Genomic DNA, 18,055 nt, shown 5'->3' with positions numbered 1-18,055 from the left:
CTAATAGCGATAACTGGTTTCTGGAAGATGGCAACAGACTTTGAACAGAGGACATATGCAGTAGAAATGGCACAGAGTGTATCTGAATGATTTCAAGGCAAGTAAAAATCTGAAGTGCTTGAGCTTCTATAAGCTGGTGCAGAAACACATGCAGGCATTTGTGTTATAGATGGACAGAGTATCTGCCAGCTACTCTCATCTTCTTCTGAACCAACTCTGTTAACAGTTGGCAGATTCCACAGAAATACTGTGTGTGAGAAGAGCTCTAAAGGGCAAGAAGGTAGTGGACTTACCCAGTTCAAGGAGAGTATTCTCTGCCCACAGGGAAGAAGGTGGAGAGACATTTCAGCAGGTTATAAGTATCACAGGTTAGGGGGCAGAGCAGGTGAGGGATGGTGCAACCATAACCTTGTTAGCACACCTGGGGACATTTATGTCAGTGATTGACCCTGTTCTCAGTGTTTCTCAAAATACATCTCTTAACTCTTCTGACCCAATAGCTTCTTCTGGGTGGTTATAAACAGCGGAAAATGATGAATAATCACTGGGCACCTTTTCTGCACCCAGTAGACTGTGATTTCCACACCAATACACTGGTCAGACACTGTTGCTGTCATAGCACAGCTATTCTCATTTTCTGCTAAAAAAGTTGCAGATTGTTGTGTTTTACATTTTATTTTTCATTATTTTCCAAGCTTCACACGCTTTTATCTGTTCAAATCAGAAACCTGATTATAGCCACTCTGGTTCCCTGAACTTCTTTCTGAAGGCTGCAGGACAGAGAATGAAGTAATCAATACGGCCTTTTGATTAAAAATGAGATATAGAGTTCCAGCATGCTAGAGCAACTTAACCTAGGTTTTATATTTCGATATCCAGGAAAGCCTGTGGTTTTGTGTGTATTTCCTTAAATGTTTTACCAATGAGAAACACATTTAAATAGCACATAGTAAAAATTAAATCTACGTAATTTTTTTACTATTGCAGATATCATTATGAAACATCTCAAGACTAAATTTATTCCAATAATCATTACAATGATGAAAAAATTCCTTGCTTCAATAATTGATTTATGCTTCATTTAAATGTACAGAGTAGTTTCAATATCATTTCTTATTAGCTCTAATGACAAATTTTAAAATAGCAGGGCTCTGAAATAAAGATGAAAATTTGCCATACAAGTTATTACATTTAAATGGACTTAATATTTAATATTTAAGAAATCATTTGATGTAAATAGCCATCATGAATCACTGCAAATATACTTAGATGTAATTAAACCTTTTTCCTTACCCATATCTAGTTGCTTCATAATAAATTATTTCCTTTCCTCTTTTTTATTTTTTGAGGATCTTCAACAATTTGAATTGTAGAAAACAGAGTTTTCTTCTGACATATCAGAAATGCTTATTGAGATTTTCAGTATTGCAGTAGTTAAGAGATTAGATGCAGTGTTATATATGGGCTAGTATTATATATATAATGCCAGTATTATCTTCCTGTTTTGAAGTTATATGCAAGCTATACTACGTATTCCACTGCAAAAGAAAAACATAAAAACCTCAACAGCAGAAAACTGTGAAGCTTCTAAAATATGTTGAATTACAAACTTTTGTGGGCAGAAGTTTAAAAAAAAATCTCTTTTTGTTCTGTACTGTAAATTCCCTTCATATGAGATCCAAAGGGTAACTTTATCCAAGGCAAGATCCTACAGGCATGGCCAGGAGGCAGCTTACTGTCTTTTGATGCATCTGACATGGTTGCTGTTTGCTGACCACAACAGTCCCAGTTACAGTCAGCCCCACAGTTACATTATAGCAGTCATAGCTGCTTCACAGCTGCTGGAAGTCTGTGAGCTGAATTCATGCAGTACGTTTAGGATGTTAAATAATAAATGGTGACATTTGGTAGGTACTTTACTAGAGCAGTAGTCCCAACAGTTACTCACCTATTTAAACTTAGGCACACACAAGAATACTTCAGTGACAAAAATATTGCAAAATTACTTACCTATTGATAGAGGTGGTCAGTTAGCTTTGTGATGTCAGTGGCAGAAAGTGAGCAAATGGGACGTTACCATGGAGTTCCATTGGGATCTGCACTGAGATCGGCTCTGAGCAGGATAATCATAGATGATCTGGGAAACGGGAGGAATAATGTGATAGGATTTTTGCTGATGATAGTAAGTCATTAGCAGTAAATACTAGGACTGACTGAAGAATTGTGAAGAAATTCCTCAGTGACTGGCTAATAAAAGGGCAAATTAAATTCAGTGTCAGTAAACATAAAGTGATGTACACGGGAAAAAAAAATCCTAACTTAACAAATAGAGTTGATGGACCCTATCTGGCCATTGCCACTCAAGAACATGATCTCAAGGTTTAATAGGTAGATATAACCCCAAGACTGCAGTCTTCTCTGTGCTCAGAACTGAAATTTAATATTAGGAATTATTAGGAGGAAAATAGAGAACAAAACTGTGTAAATCCATTGTGCACCTGTGCTCCTGACAGGTAGCTCCCATTCCTTCTACCTCGTAATGGTTTAGAGGGTAGAACTGAAAAAGAGTTAAGGAAGAGTTGGGCAGGTGATCAAAGATGTGGAACAGCTTCCCTGTGAAAAATGTCTTGGTAGTCTCACACTCTTCAGTGTGGAAGATTGAATGAAAGAATAAATAATATAGACTGAATGAAAGTATGATACAGAGTAGCATGCAGGAGAAGAAAAGGAGTGATTGTTCTCTCTCTCTTCCAGTATACAAAATAGGGGCATCAAATGAACCTAACAGGTGTCAGATTCAGAATAAGGACAAGAGAAATATTGCCCAGTATATATTGCAGCTGTGGAAGCCCATAATACAAGACCTTGTAGATGCTACAACTGCATATGGGGTCAGGATTTGTCCTGGACAAGTAATTCTTGCTTAGGGAGTCTCCAAGTCATAAAGAGTTGATAGCTGGCATAGCTTTCTAGGGAAATGCTGCAATATCAGTTTGTTATGTGTCTTCTTGTACTCTTTCTCTGACATCTGCTTTAGGCTACTGTCAGAAACAGGATACTGACTGGATAGATAGACCTTTAGTTTGACCCAGTGTGTCTGTTCTTAAGGTCTTAGTTACCAACGATCATTTACAAACACTATTAGAAATACTTTGAAATGATACTGCTGATGGCTTTTACAGTTTGTGAAGGGCTTCTTTTTGATATATATGAGATGAACATTTTCCTCTATATTTGTTTTACATTTTTCTTTGCATCTAAAGTGAAAACAACAAAAGTGATTGCTTTTTATTTCATTTTCTTATCAATAGTATCAGCAGAAATTTACACTAAGCCTATTTTACTTTAGAAATAATGTAGTTCAAGGAGAAAGATAAAGCTTCTTTGAATAATATGAAAAACATGATGACATTGATTAGTAGCGATGTAGAGCAGCTATTTTCTAAAGACTTATTTTGAAAAGGACGTGTGGCTACTTTTATTCAGTTACTGCCTGTCATGCCTGCATTTTTTTACAGTGACTTCCACTTGCCATAACAACAGAAGTTTAACAAACAGTATTTATGTGCTTCAGGCTTACAAGTGTACATAAACATAAAAGAAAAGTAACAGAATGCAGGTTGCCAATCACATCATCCAGTTTTCCCCAAAGCTTTGAGATAGTTTTACTTTGCAAAGAGTTTCTTTCTTGTTTAGCTTTCCGAAATTTGGACAATTTTGAATATTTTCTATGAGGGAAGTTAGTTGTTTTCCACATGGAAAATCCAATTGAAAAAAAAGATTTATTCTCTTGAAAACATGTATGTAATGCATTCATATATCGCAAGTACCTGTTTTTGGTGTCTGTTAATACACTACAGAGTTGTACTACTTTAAGAAAAAAAGTGAAAAGCAAACTTTAACCCTCTAATGTTCCTAATTCCAGGCCATTGAAGTAAGTGCGTTCAAGACTAGGTTGGAGAGTGAAACGTGTGAATACATCTGTCAAGGTAGCTAGCTATAAAATATTTGCACCTTTTTCATAAGGGTTGCATCAGCACAAGCAGTATACATATTCTGCCTTGAGCATTTGCTTCTCAGAAATGTAGAAAAAGTAGCTGGAGATGTGAGGGAGTTTAGCCATAAGCCATAAGCATTTTTCCATTCCCTTTATGTAGATGAGAAGTATTTCTGGCCTGGCAGCTCTCTCACAAAAACTAACAAATGGAAGATATCATGGGCGAAGCACGCACAAAAAAAATCAACCTAAGATAAAATGATATAAACTGACAAGAAATGCAAGGGAATAGTAATGTGCATTTGAGAAAGGCATACATTAAAGCACATATAATAAACACCCGAAAACCTTGAAATAATATCTATATCGTGGGAGATTATTAAAAACAAGTCATCTCAAAATATGGACTGAATTTGTCCATGCCCCATATTGGCCTTTATACTTCAAAGTTTACAAAAAAAAACAGTATTACTTTTATGTCAAATTTTGTGAATTTGTATATGATTTTGTCCATGAACTTGTCCATAACTTTGCTCGCATAATTGTCTTAGCAATTTATCACATCTAAACCTTAATTTGAAGCTAACATTAAATTAATATTCCAAGTCAAGTACGCTAGATATACTTTCCTTTCATAAATGACAATCTTAAAGGCAAGTAAATATTGCGTATATAAATGAACAAATCAAAATCTTTTGTTACTTTCAAAGTTTCGGATTTCTGATTAAAATTATAGTACGTTCCTTCCCTTCCTTAGACAACAACAAGCTTAGGTAATTATGCTGTATCCAGTTTTCAAAACACAGTCATCCAAGCTTTATTTACAAATCATGTGGTGCTAATAGTTTCTTGCATTTTTGGAGCAGAAACAGGTAATCTCTTTGATTTGACTCGATTTCACTTCTTTCTTTTAAAAGGAAAGTAAAATGAAATACAGTGGAATGTCAGTGTTGAACTCAGCCACTGATACAAGACTTAAACATTCTAGTACATGAACTTTGAGATTGTCTATATAAATAATGGAATGCAAAATTAAAGCTTGGGGTAAAAATATCATAACATACAATTTAATCCTTTAAGGTTCATTGTACTTGGGCATAAAGAAGTTTAGTAGCAAATTGTTAGGAAATCATTTTATGCCATATATTTTATTGAGATGGTATACTGTTAAAATATATTTCAAATGCAATATATATTTTTGATATGATAAAATAATTTGAAAGATGTCAACTTGAATCACACAACAGTGATTATTTACTAATGTAAGACAGAGACACTTTGATTCTAACAGGAAAATGTCTGGCCTGAAGTCACACCTTCATATGCATCTAACAGTGCTCTCATTTTATCATATTTTAAGAATCCACACCTCATATTTTCTGTTTCCTTATATGGATGGTGCTAATGACACACGTAGTAAACCTTCTATTAGCTTTGTACTTCAATAGGATTTGTTTAATTTCAGCTGTCAAACAATAAGGAGAAAAAAAAATCCACTTTTTTGATAACCCCAGGATTTAAAATGCATTATCAGTACAACGGCAGTAAATGTTTTCCAAACAGTCTTATTTATGGGCCATGTTCTTTCTTGGTGTATATACAGATCTGAGCAGCATGTGAAATCCCTCATTTGTTTGCCATAAATTGTGCATGTTACCGATATAAGATTTCTTACGTAAGAGTGGTTGACTAACCCAGGATTGGTGGAGTTGATATGCAACATTTTACCTTCAGCTCACTTACTCAAATCTGACTGGAGCTGGTACTATCTGAAAGTCATTACCATCTGATGACTGTTAGTAATCAATCTATATGAAATGTATATGCTAGTCTATTTCTTAGTGGAGAGGTAACTTATACACATTACTTGCATGTTTGTGAAGCCCACAATGATAACTGATTTCTCATTGCTAGGATGGACCACTTAAAGTTTGTAATAAAAGGCTGGGCAGTATGGGAAGCCACTATTATTGCCTGTTCTCTAACCTGGACAATGGAAGCGCTGGTGTTTTTATTGAAGTGTCCATCAGACACTTCACTGAGACTGCCAAAATGTTTTCATATTTACATAAACTGACTTGGTCTTTTACCTATAGATTTACACTAGAAACTTCTGTGAAAATTAGCCACTGAAATGTACCTCTTCTCTCCCAATACCTCCCAATTTTCTCTCTCACGCCATCAGCTCCATATTTATACAGAGCATAGCAGTTTTACACTTTGTCCTATTCGACTGTATTGAACAGAACTATGTGAAATTTCTATCTATAATATGAATTTTGACAAAATATTATCAATTCTTTATCATAGTCATAATGTACAAAAATTATATTTTAGTACTCTATTTGCTTTTTTTACATTATATTTAATTTCTTCTGATAGTATTTATAAAATCCTCACTGTCATGGTGTCTGAGGAGCTGGTATTACACTAATATCACTGTAATTATAATTTTATTTTACAATTCAAAAAATTATCTTTCATTAAAATATTACAAAATTAGGCAGTCTGACATCCATGCTTCTTATGATTTTACCAGAGCAATAGTCTGATACTAGAGGATTGAGAGATTTTTTTTAAACTGTGAATTCCATCTGTTTTTACCCTACATAGTCATTCAGTAATGAGAAAACACTGTTCTCCCCACTGAATATTCCTGGTTCAGAGGAGACCGCAAAGATATTTTCAATGCATCTTCTGCTTCATTAGAGTGAATGAGATGCCTACTTGTAAAAATGTTTTCTAATCTTTCCCTTTATGAACATGAAGAAATTGCAGATATGTGTAGAGCACTGCAACTTAGCAAGGGATCAATATAGCTTCTGATGCAGGACCTGACCCTGAAGGCAGCTTTCAAGTACAGATGCCAAAATACACTATGGAGCCTCTCTGCTTAAAAGAGCATACAATGCTACTCTTAGAGTGTCTGTGTTCCTGCCTACTTTAAGCTAGATAAAAGCTCGTTAGGATCCAGGGTCCCAAAGCGACAATACTCATTTTACAAAGTACTTCATTTCATATTTAACTTTAGATATGTGCATAAATCCCACTGAATGAATTTTCTTTTGAATAGGAATAGATTTAAGCCTAAGTTTGATGCTTTCCTGAGATGGTAGGTAGATGTTTCCAAGTGCTTTTTGAGCCAGCTTAGGTTTAGTTGTTTTACCAGTCTTCACCATGTTTGAAGAAACTCTCTGTTTCTAATGCTATAGGATTTTGATTGACTGCAATTGAAGAGAAGCAAACTGGGCAGCTGTGACTCAATCCTAAATTTGAATTAATAATATGTATTGTGCAAAGAGTTTGCAGATATTCAGTGAGGTTATACCCTATGCCACCTTTATCTTGTTTTCATCTGTATTTTCTCTTTCTTTTTGTGAAGTACACATTAGCCTTTTCATGCTCATGCTTCCTGCAAAAAATGTGAAAATGTATCAATAATATTTTTCCTCTCATTTGAAAAATTGTGTTCTAAAGGTTGAATTTATCATGTAGGTTTAATAATTCTGGATAGAAAAGCATGCATGTGACAGGTCTGTATTTTCTTGGCCATATTGCATTCGATTCTGAGTGCAGTTTTCAGATTTTTTAAATGGAATTTTGTGGGGTTTGAGAGTTTGTTTTTCATTATGTTAAACATAGAGCATCCATATGTTGCTTTCCTTTGGAATCTTAGAGAAAACATACAGTCATTTAAATCCGGGCTATTTTATCCCTGCAGTCATAAAATCACTGTAGAAGATGACTTCTGCCTTATAGGATATATTTTTCTCCCTCAGTCATTGCAAATGTGTGCTCTTCTTCATTATACTTTATATGATAAAGTCGTTGCAGGTAAGGAAACATGCACAGGATATGAAACAGCCTCTTAAGTGCTATGATGTGTTCCACAACCCAAAACCTTGACCAAGGTGCTCAAGTCATATCATTGGTTCATGACCTTCAGGTTGGTAGAACACAATAGGAAGTGTAATAGCTGGCTTCCATGGTATAACCTTTACTGTAAGAATAATACATGAGATCTTATACGCTTCTATCAGCTGCAAATGTTCTTGTAGCTCACTGTACAATATGTCAGATGAAATAGATTTCATGATCTTTTGTATAATGCATATGATCCAATAGTAATTTCAAATCTAATATATTTCCTTAGAAATTCATTCATCTTTTGAGTGCCATTTTTAACCATTTTGATTTTCTATTGTACAAGCATAGGGGCTAAATTCTTTGCTCACATCACATATCCCACTCCCACTGAATTTTGTACAGGATTTACAGTATCTAAGGGGAAAATTTAGTTTAGGACTATGTGTATTTTATCACTATATTACAAGTCCTTTTTCTGTTCAAAATCTGGTAGTTCTTTGGCAGTTGTGTTTCATTTTGGTCTTGCTGCTGTAACCAGAAGGGCTTTTACAGCTATCATTTTTTCCAGATAATATACCTCTCTAAATGCCAAAGTTGATTTCACGTCTTTCAAAATATATGCACAAGCCATTGGAAGTTTTAACATTGATTGTAAGTGTGTCACTGAAAATAGTTCTTGCATTTTTCTTTTTTTTTTACTTTAACGGCTGTTGGTGGATGAGGGTGTAGAAAGTGAGGAAGAAGGAGCGTGCCAGATTTCTCTGGGAATTCTGGAGAGCTCCAGAAGCCATGGGGCACGATTGTTCTTATGCTTTTGCTTTTAATAGGAAGAATAAGAGAACAGGGGATTCAGGTAGCCAAAAGAGCTTTTAAAAGGTATATTTCATTTGGAAGAGTGGCATCCTGGCAAGGATAAATATATTAAGCTGTAGGGCATTGTTAAATATAACAAAATTTTTGGCCTAGGGCAATGTAGAAAATGACAGTGCTGAAAATTCCTTTTTTCCCTTGGAGGAGGCTTTTTTCAGAGAGCAAAGTAATTGGCAAGATTAAATACATCTTGCATACTGCATGATCAGTTTACCCATTTGTTCTGGAAACAACATGGCAATATTTCAGTGTCAGCCCTCCTGCTTATTAAGAAAGTATGGGTTAACTATGTCTTTACGGTTTTGCAGTTACGGAGCAGTCACCTTCCCTTGGTCTATGAAATAGCTTCTGTAATTTAGATCCACAGTTTTATGCTCCATGTTCTGTTCTCTAATATTCTAGCCCTACCCATGAATATAGTGTACCAAAGTCCATCTCAGACACGTCATGATTACCTCTAGAAATCGTAATAAAGTGGATTTAAATAATTAAAAAATCAATGAAATAATCAAAGAGCTTTTTTATGCTAAGGTGTAAGGAAACCAAAACCTTGGATACTGAAGAATACTCTTTTGTATCCCTCTCAAAACTCCTAGATAGAGAAAAATGCCAAGAAGGTCTTGAAAAATAATTCATTAATCAGGATTTCAGAAGAGTACATGGGCTAAAGGAATAAAACAAGCATGAAAAATCTGGTAGGAAATATTGTTTGTTCAGAATTCAAGTAGGAAACAATTACACAAAGTATGAAAATGGAAATCCAAAATATATGTGAAAAGAAGTAACAAAGTGTGAGATACCTGGGAGAACAAGGTTATGTAGGCACTAATTCACCAGTCCATTGGTGAATCCCAAATAATTTATTTAATCTCAGACATGAAATATTTTGCAGCCCAAAACATTGATTCACATAAAGTCCATCAGAGAGGATGGTGACTTTGTTCAGGAAATGTTAGTATTGGATTTCTATCCGAAGGATTAGTAGCTGAAGTCAACGAGTAATATATGCCAGCTGCAATAGTTAACATGTAGACTCTGGTATTCAGTCTGGAGTACGTACTGATTACGACAGCCCTGAGAATTGCTATGGCTGGTGGAGACAAACCATGGGATCAGTCATTGATAGACCCCATGTCATTTATATATGAGAATATGGTCATGAACTTGAGCTGAAGAATTAGATATACAGAGGCAGATTTGTTCCCAGTAAAATGTTTTAGTGCTATGCAAATTTTAGGATTCCTGCCATGATGGTGTAACAATGCAATACACTTTTGGTAAACTGTATCAGGCTTTTCACACAGGTTAATGACAAAGAAAAAAAAAAGTAGTTTAAAAAGACTTTGAATTGCTCTTCATTTCCTTGTTTTTAACTGTTTTTTGTGTGTGTTAATAATATCTAGAATCCTAGAACACATAAGCAGTCTTGTATACATCATTGGCATTATTTTTCCAAGTTTGTGAGCAAAATGCATGGTCTTTTAAATTTCTGAAGATGTGAAGAGGCACATGATAGTAGTATTCATTTGTTCTTATTTGTCATGGTTTAGGTACATTGCAACTATAACTTGAGTTATAATGTAGCGAGTAAGAAAGTGAAGTATGCCAGTCTTTTACATTTTGTTTGTCTCTGCAGTCTTCAGTTTTAGATTAGCACGATCTGAACAAATTATCTGAATGTACAACTACAGTTAATTCTTCTGTCTTTGACTCTACTCTATGGTCACTCTTTGGGGTACTCATGAGTAGACAACTGTGCTATGTAGATTCTTCTTAGTTTTGACAGTATACAGCTAAGGTTGCCTCTCACAAGTATTACAAGATTTAGCTGCTTTCTTTGGTCACCTGTTACACATTTCCTGCTGACATGAATTCCTCTTTGTCTCTAACAGCTACCAGTGACTCTTGAATGAGGTTTTGGACCCAAATGCTACACAAAAATATCCTGCTCAGTTTGCCTGACTTCTGTTCACGCACACGCATTTATACAGGAAGGACTATGCGCATTGTATGTACATGAAGGGCTTCAATTTGCTAATGTGTTTTGGAACGTTTCCCAAATCGGGAAATCAGTGTTCACCATGATCCTTAAATAAAGTAAGGAATTATTTTGATAATTTCGCTGCTGCCTAGTACAAGTGCTTGTCATTGGTGTTACTCTTATATAGAATATGTTAAGCTGTTCTCTGAACGTGCCTAAATAAGAACAAAAAGAAAGGTTGTGAGACTTGTAATTTCCCTTTATAAACATACATGATCCTTAGGAAGGAAACCAAAGCACTGGACCCACATATTTTAAACTTAATCTAACTTAGGCAGATAATTAAAAAAATAATAAGGTGCAATCTTAAGCATTACATCTCTGGAGCTATGTTTTTTAGAAAGACCAGTGTAATTCAGTAGTATGCAGACACAGTTACCATTATCGATAAGGTGAAATTGTTAGAATGCCATGTTGTAGACAGTGAATGGTGCTTTTTCAAATTTATTATTTCAAACAAAGCTCTTCTGCTGGCTGTGTCTGCCCATACACAAAATACTGCTACCGTCAAAACCATGTCACTGGATTACATTCAATTTCTGCTTTACTTTTCAGTGCATCTGCATGGCATAATTGGACAGCACAGTTTTTCTGTGTCTCACATTCCTCTTCATGATGGCAATGGTTTGTCACCAGCTGCTGCACAGCTACAATTGCCTTCCTCTCAGCACTGTTTACTTTTGATTCTTCCTGAAAGTGCTACATTTTGTTTTATGTTGTGTCACCGTTGTTATACTTACATAATGTACTTAAGTATTGTTTAGATTGACACAGTGTTAGCACTAAAATTGAAAATAAAATGTCATTATTGGTAAGCACAGCTGTTTTCATGCACATCATTTTCTGAGCTTCAGTTTATTAATCAGGCTAAGCGGGAGTTTTGTACAAATGGTAGTATTTTTTCTTGAAGTACTCTATGGACTTCAGATTTCCATCATAACAGAATTGAATAGTATAATGCAGTAGAAATGTGATTAAAAACTGTTTATTCTGGGCTTGTAATTGATTTAATTGTAACATCTAGAGGGCTGCAATTTTGAAAAGTTTCAGCCCTGATTGCCTATTATTCACATGACAACACTGAAATAAAATGACACTATAGTAAATGAAAACATAACAAATAACCCTGGTGGTTCAATAACATTTTGAAAGAAAATCAGTAGATGTGCTGCAGAAATCACCTACAGGAACAGCAGAAAGAAAAGCCCATATTTTAAATCAGCTTTTGTAAAAACCTGCTAAAAATTGACTATTGCAAAAACTTAATGTTGCTCATCCAGTAAAACTGTTTTGTTTGTCTTCTGTAGTATTAAATGATGCCTGTTTGTGAAGTGCAATCAAATATCAGGGGAAAGGACTTATAACCTATGTTGAAACAAAAACGTTGCATGCCTCTAGGCCTCCCACCCCAACTCATTTACTCCCCTCCACGTAAAAGCCAAATGTAAAATGCATCAAATTTACCGGAAATCCAGGAGTACTTAGGTTCTGAACCTGCAAAAAGTTAATCAGGTCCTTAATCCCAGGGGAAACGTAAGTGATTTTAATTGGCGTTGCACAGTGTCAGGGAGCTCTTCTTATGAACTGAATTTATAGAACTGGGGCTTTTAATTTATGTAAGCCTTGGATACACTACATTTCAACGCTGCCTCATTAATTGTATCATGCATAATACGTCCCTGTTAATTCCTAACCTGAGAATTAACAAAATTAAGATTCAAATTATTAACAATAAAAATGGTACAGGTTTATTTACCAACCGTATTCCTCAAAGGACAACAAAGAAGTGTTTCATATACTACAATGAATATTAGTGTCATGTTTTAAGTACTCAGACTGACACAAAATATTACAAAATATTTTTCTTTTCCTTGGGGGGCATATGCTGTGTCTTCTACATTTTGTGACAAAATAGTATAAAAAAGTTACAATAGCTCATGTTTTTGTGTTTTTTGTTCTTACTTAAATTTCTTTTTCTACATTTAAAAATATTAACTTCCTAAATTTAAATTCTCAAATTCAAACTTTCAAATCTAAGCCATTAGGCAATATTCATTGCTTTCTCTGTGTTTTCACCACTACAACTATGGTAAGTTTTTTACGTAATGGTGTTTTGAACATGTCTATAAGTATTTAAACCCTACTAAATTCCATTGGCATATTCAGCTGAGATAAAACTTGGACCTGCAAAGTTATTCATTTTACACAGTTCTTGATGCTTTACCTATAATTGTTAAGATCACATAAAATTTGTATACTTTATTAATAGTAATATTTATTATCTTTTCAGTCATTTTTAATAATCACTTCTGGTTTTCACCAATGGTCAGAATCAGTTTAACATTTTTCAAAGTTGTTCAGATGACCAGGGCTGAATCTTTGACAATATGATGGGTGGGTTTGTTGAACCTTATTACCTATAGTCAAGCTAACCTTTAAAGAAAAATACATTTTTGCAGATTGCTTCTAATTGTCATTAGAAGCTAGAATATTTAGATTTTTTTCCTTGCGTAATTCAGTTAAATATTTTCTGAAAAATGCTTCACAGGTAGTACTGGATTAAATATTTGCTGGGTTTTTGCCAAAATTAAAAAGCATATCAGCCTGTTTATTAATTTATGTAATGAATGGCTCTTGCTACAGAGAAGATAACCTCTGTTTCTGTAGAGGAGTGATAGGTCACCAGAATACCTTATTATACACAAAGTACTTGTCCCAGTATTTTTGTAACTTCACTTTGTGCAAGCCTTTTCAGCTAGTCACTGCCTGAGACAGAGTTTTGCAATTAAGTTGGTATCTAGACATAGCAGAGCAACTATGAGGAACTGCAGCTGCTTCTTCTGCAAGATTTGTGGCCTCTGATGTTAGCAATAAGCTTGGTCAAAATATGTATATATAGTTTTTACTGCCTAACTTGTTTTTTGAAGACCTGAATTAGTTTACCTTTAGGGACACTAGTCTGTCTGTGTAGAGTTTTGGGTGACTTTGAGCCCTGAAAGTTAATTTTGAATCTTTGAAATGCAGCTGAAATGTTGGATATTTTTTCTTGTTAGAAATAAAAGATTTTTGACAGAAATAGAAAAACAATCAAAATGTCTGGAAGAATGACTGCGTTGCTAGGGAGTAAGATATCCTTCACTGCCCTGTCTGCAATTTTTGAACATGAGTATCCTTTTGCTTCACAAACTATGCCACATTGTGCTTACCATTTTACATACAGGAAGTGAGCTGTTATGCTGTGAATCAGGTAAGCTACCTTCTAATCATATATGTGGTTTACTGCATCCTTTAGGGTGTCATTTAAATTCTTTTAGAAAGTTCAATAATAATTGTGACAGGTGCTAATAGGTCTTTTGAATAAAAATTTAGAGGGTATTTTGTAAGAATAACATATTATTAAGAAGGCCTTGTAGGTGTAAGAGCCTACCTCCTAGCCTTTCTGCACTTTGGTGGGCAAAGGTGAAATCCAGTTCCAGATTCATCATCCACAAGAGCTCCTCAACTTTCAGTTCCGTTTCTCTTTGTATTCAGAGGCACCAGAGACATTAGCATGGCACAAACTTCACTTTCTTCTTTAAATGTAGTAGGTACAGACTCTTACATCAAAGGAGTACAAGCCACTTCATGATTGTTTTTTTAATTTTGGAGAATCTAAAATGTGAAATTGCAGAAAATATATTGGTGAACAAATTTTCAAGGATATCTTTTAGCCAGTTAATCCAGCTGTTACATATAGGAACATTCATTGTCCAGTGTTCTTTGGAATGACACATATGTTTGGAGGTAATGGTGTTGAATAAATCTTCACATTTTGCAGCTCAACGGATATATAGTATATGTCTCTTGAGATTTTCTTTCAAAGTATTTATATATTGGAGAAATAGTTGCAGTTCAGAAGACTGATAAAAGTTACCATAGAACCATGAGCTGAGAAGATGGTAGTGCTTGCATCCTAAAATCCCACTTGGGACCTTTTCCTCCAAACTTCCCTAAACTCAACTGACATTCCTGTAGCCTTTCCTCCTCTGAAAACAGAAGAGCCTTCTACTTTCCAAATGAATAAAAAATGCATCATTTGAAACATTTCACATTAACTGTTTCAAAAATATTTCTGTTCTTGATATGCGGTTCATACAGACTTGATGTTTCAGTCTACTAACTGGCCAGCACATAACAGGCTATATCTAACTGAAGGCAGGGGGTGAAGTACAAGGAGGAGAAGAGAAAAAGATGGCTGCAGTTCATCTTATACATCAAATCATTGTCTATTTGTGCATTTTTATTGTATAAAATGGATTAGAGGAACGTGACCACTTAATGGATCACGGAAGAGAAGACAGAGGGATAGAGGAACTATAGAGCTAAAGGGTTGTTCAAAAATATTATTAATGGATGCAACCTTTTAATTAAGACACATGATAGTAGGGAGAAATCTTTTAGGGCTCAGTGCTGCCTGAAAGAAGCAAGGAAGGGAAATATACCTTGTTGTATTCTTTGCATGTTCCATAAAAGAAATATCTGATCATCTCCAGTTTCTTTTTTCTAGAGTTACTAGCAAGAAATTTTGGCTAAGCTTGAAAGGAGTAAAAATGAAGAAGTTATTTGATAATTTAAAATCAGCACAAATGGCCTTCAGGTGCCATTTCTGCAGAAAGTTTAATTATGTAACCATAAATGCAGTACAACTTAAAAAGGGAAAGCAGCTGCTTGTCATCAGTGAAATGAGGTGAACATTTAAATCTTTATCAGGGTCGTTTTGTTCATCTTGAGTTGTAATGGTATAAGAATGACACTGGCGCAGCTAGTGCTGAAATTTCAGCTTGGAGAATTTCTTTGTTATGGATCATCCTACATGCTGAAATTTAGAAACTTGCTATTAAGTTAATTGTTCTACCTGAAAGATTAATTTCATACACTGCTAATGAAATCCTCAGGAAAGATAGGGAACCTCGGCCTTGTTAACATACAATAAAATACATTTCTACAAGAGCTACCAAAGCCTGAGAAACTAGCAAATAGGAGCAAACTTGGCATTATTCATTACTAGTCTAGACAGATGTATTTTGGGCAGGGGATAGCTTGTTCGACTAGCAGTCGCCCACCACTTTTTGCACCAGCAACTAGAGAACATCTTCAAAGTTATCCCTTTCCCCCTGTCCAAAAGACAAGAATTTCCAGTGACAGGACAGTTCAGTGGTTTGGGCATAAAAGATGTGATTTGCTGTCTCCTTTATGGAGAAGCTCTGCTTCTTCTCTGGAAAATTGGTATGTAATATTTCTCCCTTTCACATGAAATAAGCTCTCTTCGTATCGTGAAGTGTTATTGGCAATGGTTGCTATAAATACATATGCACATACACATTAGAGGTGTTTCACTCAAAGTAACGTGTCCTGATATTTTAGCGTAGGATTATCAAGCCAGAGACTTGAACTAAAAATTGCAGTACATAAACACTATATACAACTAGGAGAAATTCTTGGGTCATTGATTAGGGACTAAATGGGAGAATACTTGCACAGGTGCAGACTGGTCAAAGAGAACCAGAACATTTATAAAAGGGAAGCCGTGCTTGTCAAATGTTATTAACTTGTTTGAGGAGGTGACAATGGGAGCTGACAGGGGTGAAGCAACAAACATAATCTGCTTGGACATCAAGATGGCTTTTGATACTGGTACACTGAAGACCAGATACAGAGTTTGCAAGCATCTGATGATGAAGTGACTGATAGAATGTCTCTAAAATCCCTTAGACTGAATCTTGTTGACATATCACAGCAAAACATGCAAGAAGATGTACAAAAGCAATAGGTATAAATGAATTTCAAAGAGATCTTTAGCACTAAAAGGAGGAGGAACGAATCAGCCTGAGAAAGCAGAGGACAGGGAAAGCAGAGGGATGGGAGAGGAAAAGGCTGACCTCTTCATATATTTTCACAAAGAGAAGGTAATGAAGACTACTTCATTGAAGATCACTGTAGACAAGATGAGCATTCAGAATTCAGAGACACTTGATGACATATCTCTCTGTATTTGTCTATAACTGTGCTTAACCTTATTAAGAGTCCTGTGATGCACAAGAAGTGGTTGCTAGAGGGAATAGAGGATTTTAAGCACCTGCTGGAGGAAAGATGTCTGTAGGGAACAGGGCTCATAAGACTTTCTCTTGTTGAAAAGAGAAAATTGAGGGCATATACCTACCTAAATCAGATTTAATTGTTAAATACTAAGCAGTCCTGCGCACAGTACCTTCTTGTTATTTTTAATGGAGGAGAGAGGTCAAAGTGTAAAGGATTCTTGACTTCCACTTTCTGTACTGTTATTTCTCTGTATTTGTTTACATTCTATTTCGCATGAATATATTTGCCTTTCATTAACTTCTATTTGCTAAGGGAAGGAGCTACAATATTTAATAAATAGATACCAGCTATAATAGGTCTCAACTGCAATAAAAGTTACTGAAGCAATTTTTGAGATAGAATTTGTGGATGGAGTGGATCACTACATGGAAAACTTGAAGTAATAATCAAATAGCATACATTATATCTTTCCATGTCATCATGCATTCCTTATTTCCAGAATGCTGCATGAAGTTCTAATAAACTTTCACATAACCTGTGCATTGTGGGCATAGACAAAAATATTCTATTGTAAAGAATGGAAGCATAGTTTACTGGTGTGGAATATCCATAGGTTAAAAAAAAAAAAAAAGCCTCCAATGAGAAGACTTAAATGTAAATTGGTAAGCTATTTTTGTTTTTTGCTAGGGATTTTAGACTATTTTCCAAAATGTGTCGCAAAAATCCTCTCTTTAAAATTTAAAAATATAAAGACAAAGCTTTGCGAAATTTTCTTTAAGATGAATTGATGAAAACATTTTAGCTTAAAATGATGGTCTGATTGTTAACATTTAATTCAGTAAACAGAGGCAGAGGATACTGCTCAGCAGGCTGGTCCATAAGTAAGAAACTGCAGTACTCCTTGCAGTTGAAGAAACAGCAAAACCGATACAGAAAAGAGATGCAGTGGATTGAAAATGTGAAAACTCCATATATATTGTGAAGCTGAGTTGCACAATGACAGCGTAGTGATTTTCCAAGACAGTGCTGAGCTAATTTTTGATCTACTTTACTGAGGTGCCTAATCCGGACATCTAGTTCTAAGCAGCTCTCCAACTGCTCCACGTCTTGACTGAAAGGACTTACTTGCATTTACTTAATATACTTTTGTGTGTTGACAAGATGAAGAAAAAAACAAGTCTAAATACACAAAGAAATTTGCT

At 35.1% G+C, this 18,055-nt stretch overlaps 1 long non-coding RNA gene across 6 annotated transcripts in view; it reads right to left on the bottom strand.

The window, feature by feature from the left end:
* The window catches only part of LOC104145945 (uncharacterized), a 48,031-nt gene that overhangs the window by 12,973 nt on the left and 17,003 nt on the right, over positions 1 to 18,055 (bottom strand). For 4 of the 6 annotated variants that reach the window (XR_694498.2, XR_694492.2, XR_694495.2 and 1 more), the window contains 2 exons: positions 14,203 to 14,426; positions 2,011 to 2,137 (listed from right to left, as the gene is read on the bottom strand). This is a non-coding gene — a long non-coding RNA (uncharacterized lncRNA). The remainder of the gene's footprint in view (positions 1 to 2,010; positions 2,138 to 14,202; positions 14,427 to 18,055) is intronic. The other 2 variants (XR_694494.2, XR_694493.2) reach the window with 1 other exon arrangement.

Source organism: Struthio camelus, chromosome 5 (assembly GCF_040807025.1).
Source record: "Struthio camelus isolate bStrCam1 chromosome 5, bStrCam1.hap1, whole genome shotgun sequence".
NCBI classification, from domain to species: Eukaryota; Metazoa; Chordata; class Aves; order Struthioniformes; family Struthionidae; genus Struthio; species Struthio camelus.
This window is presented reverse-complemented; position numbering and strand designations above follow the sequence as displayed.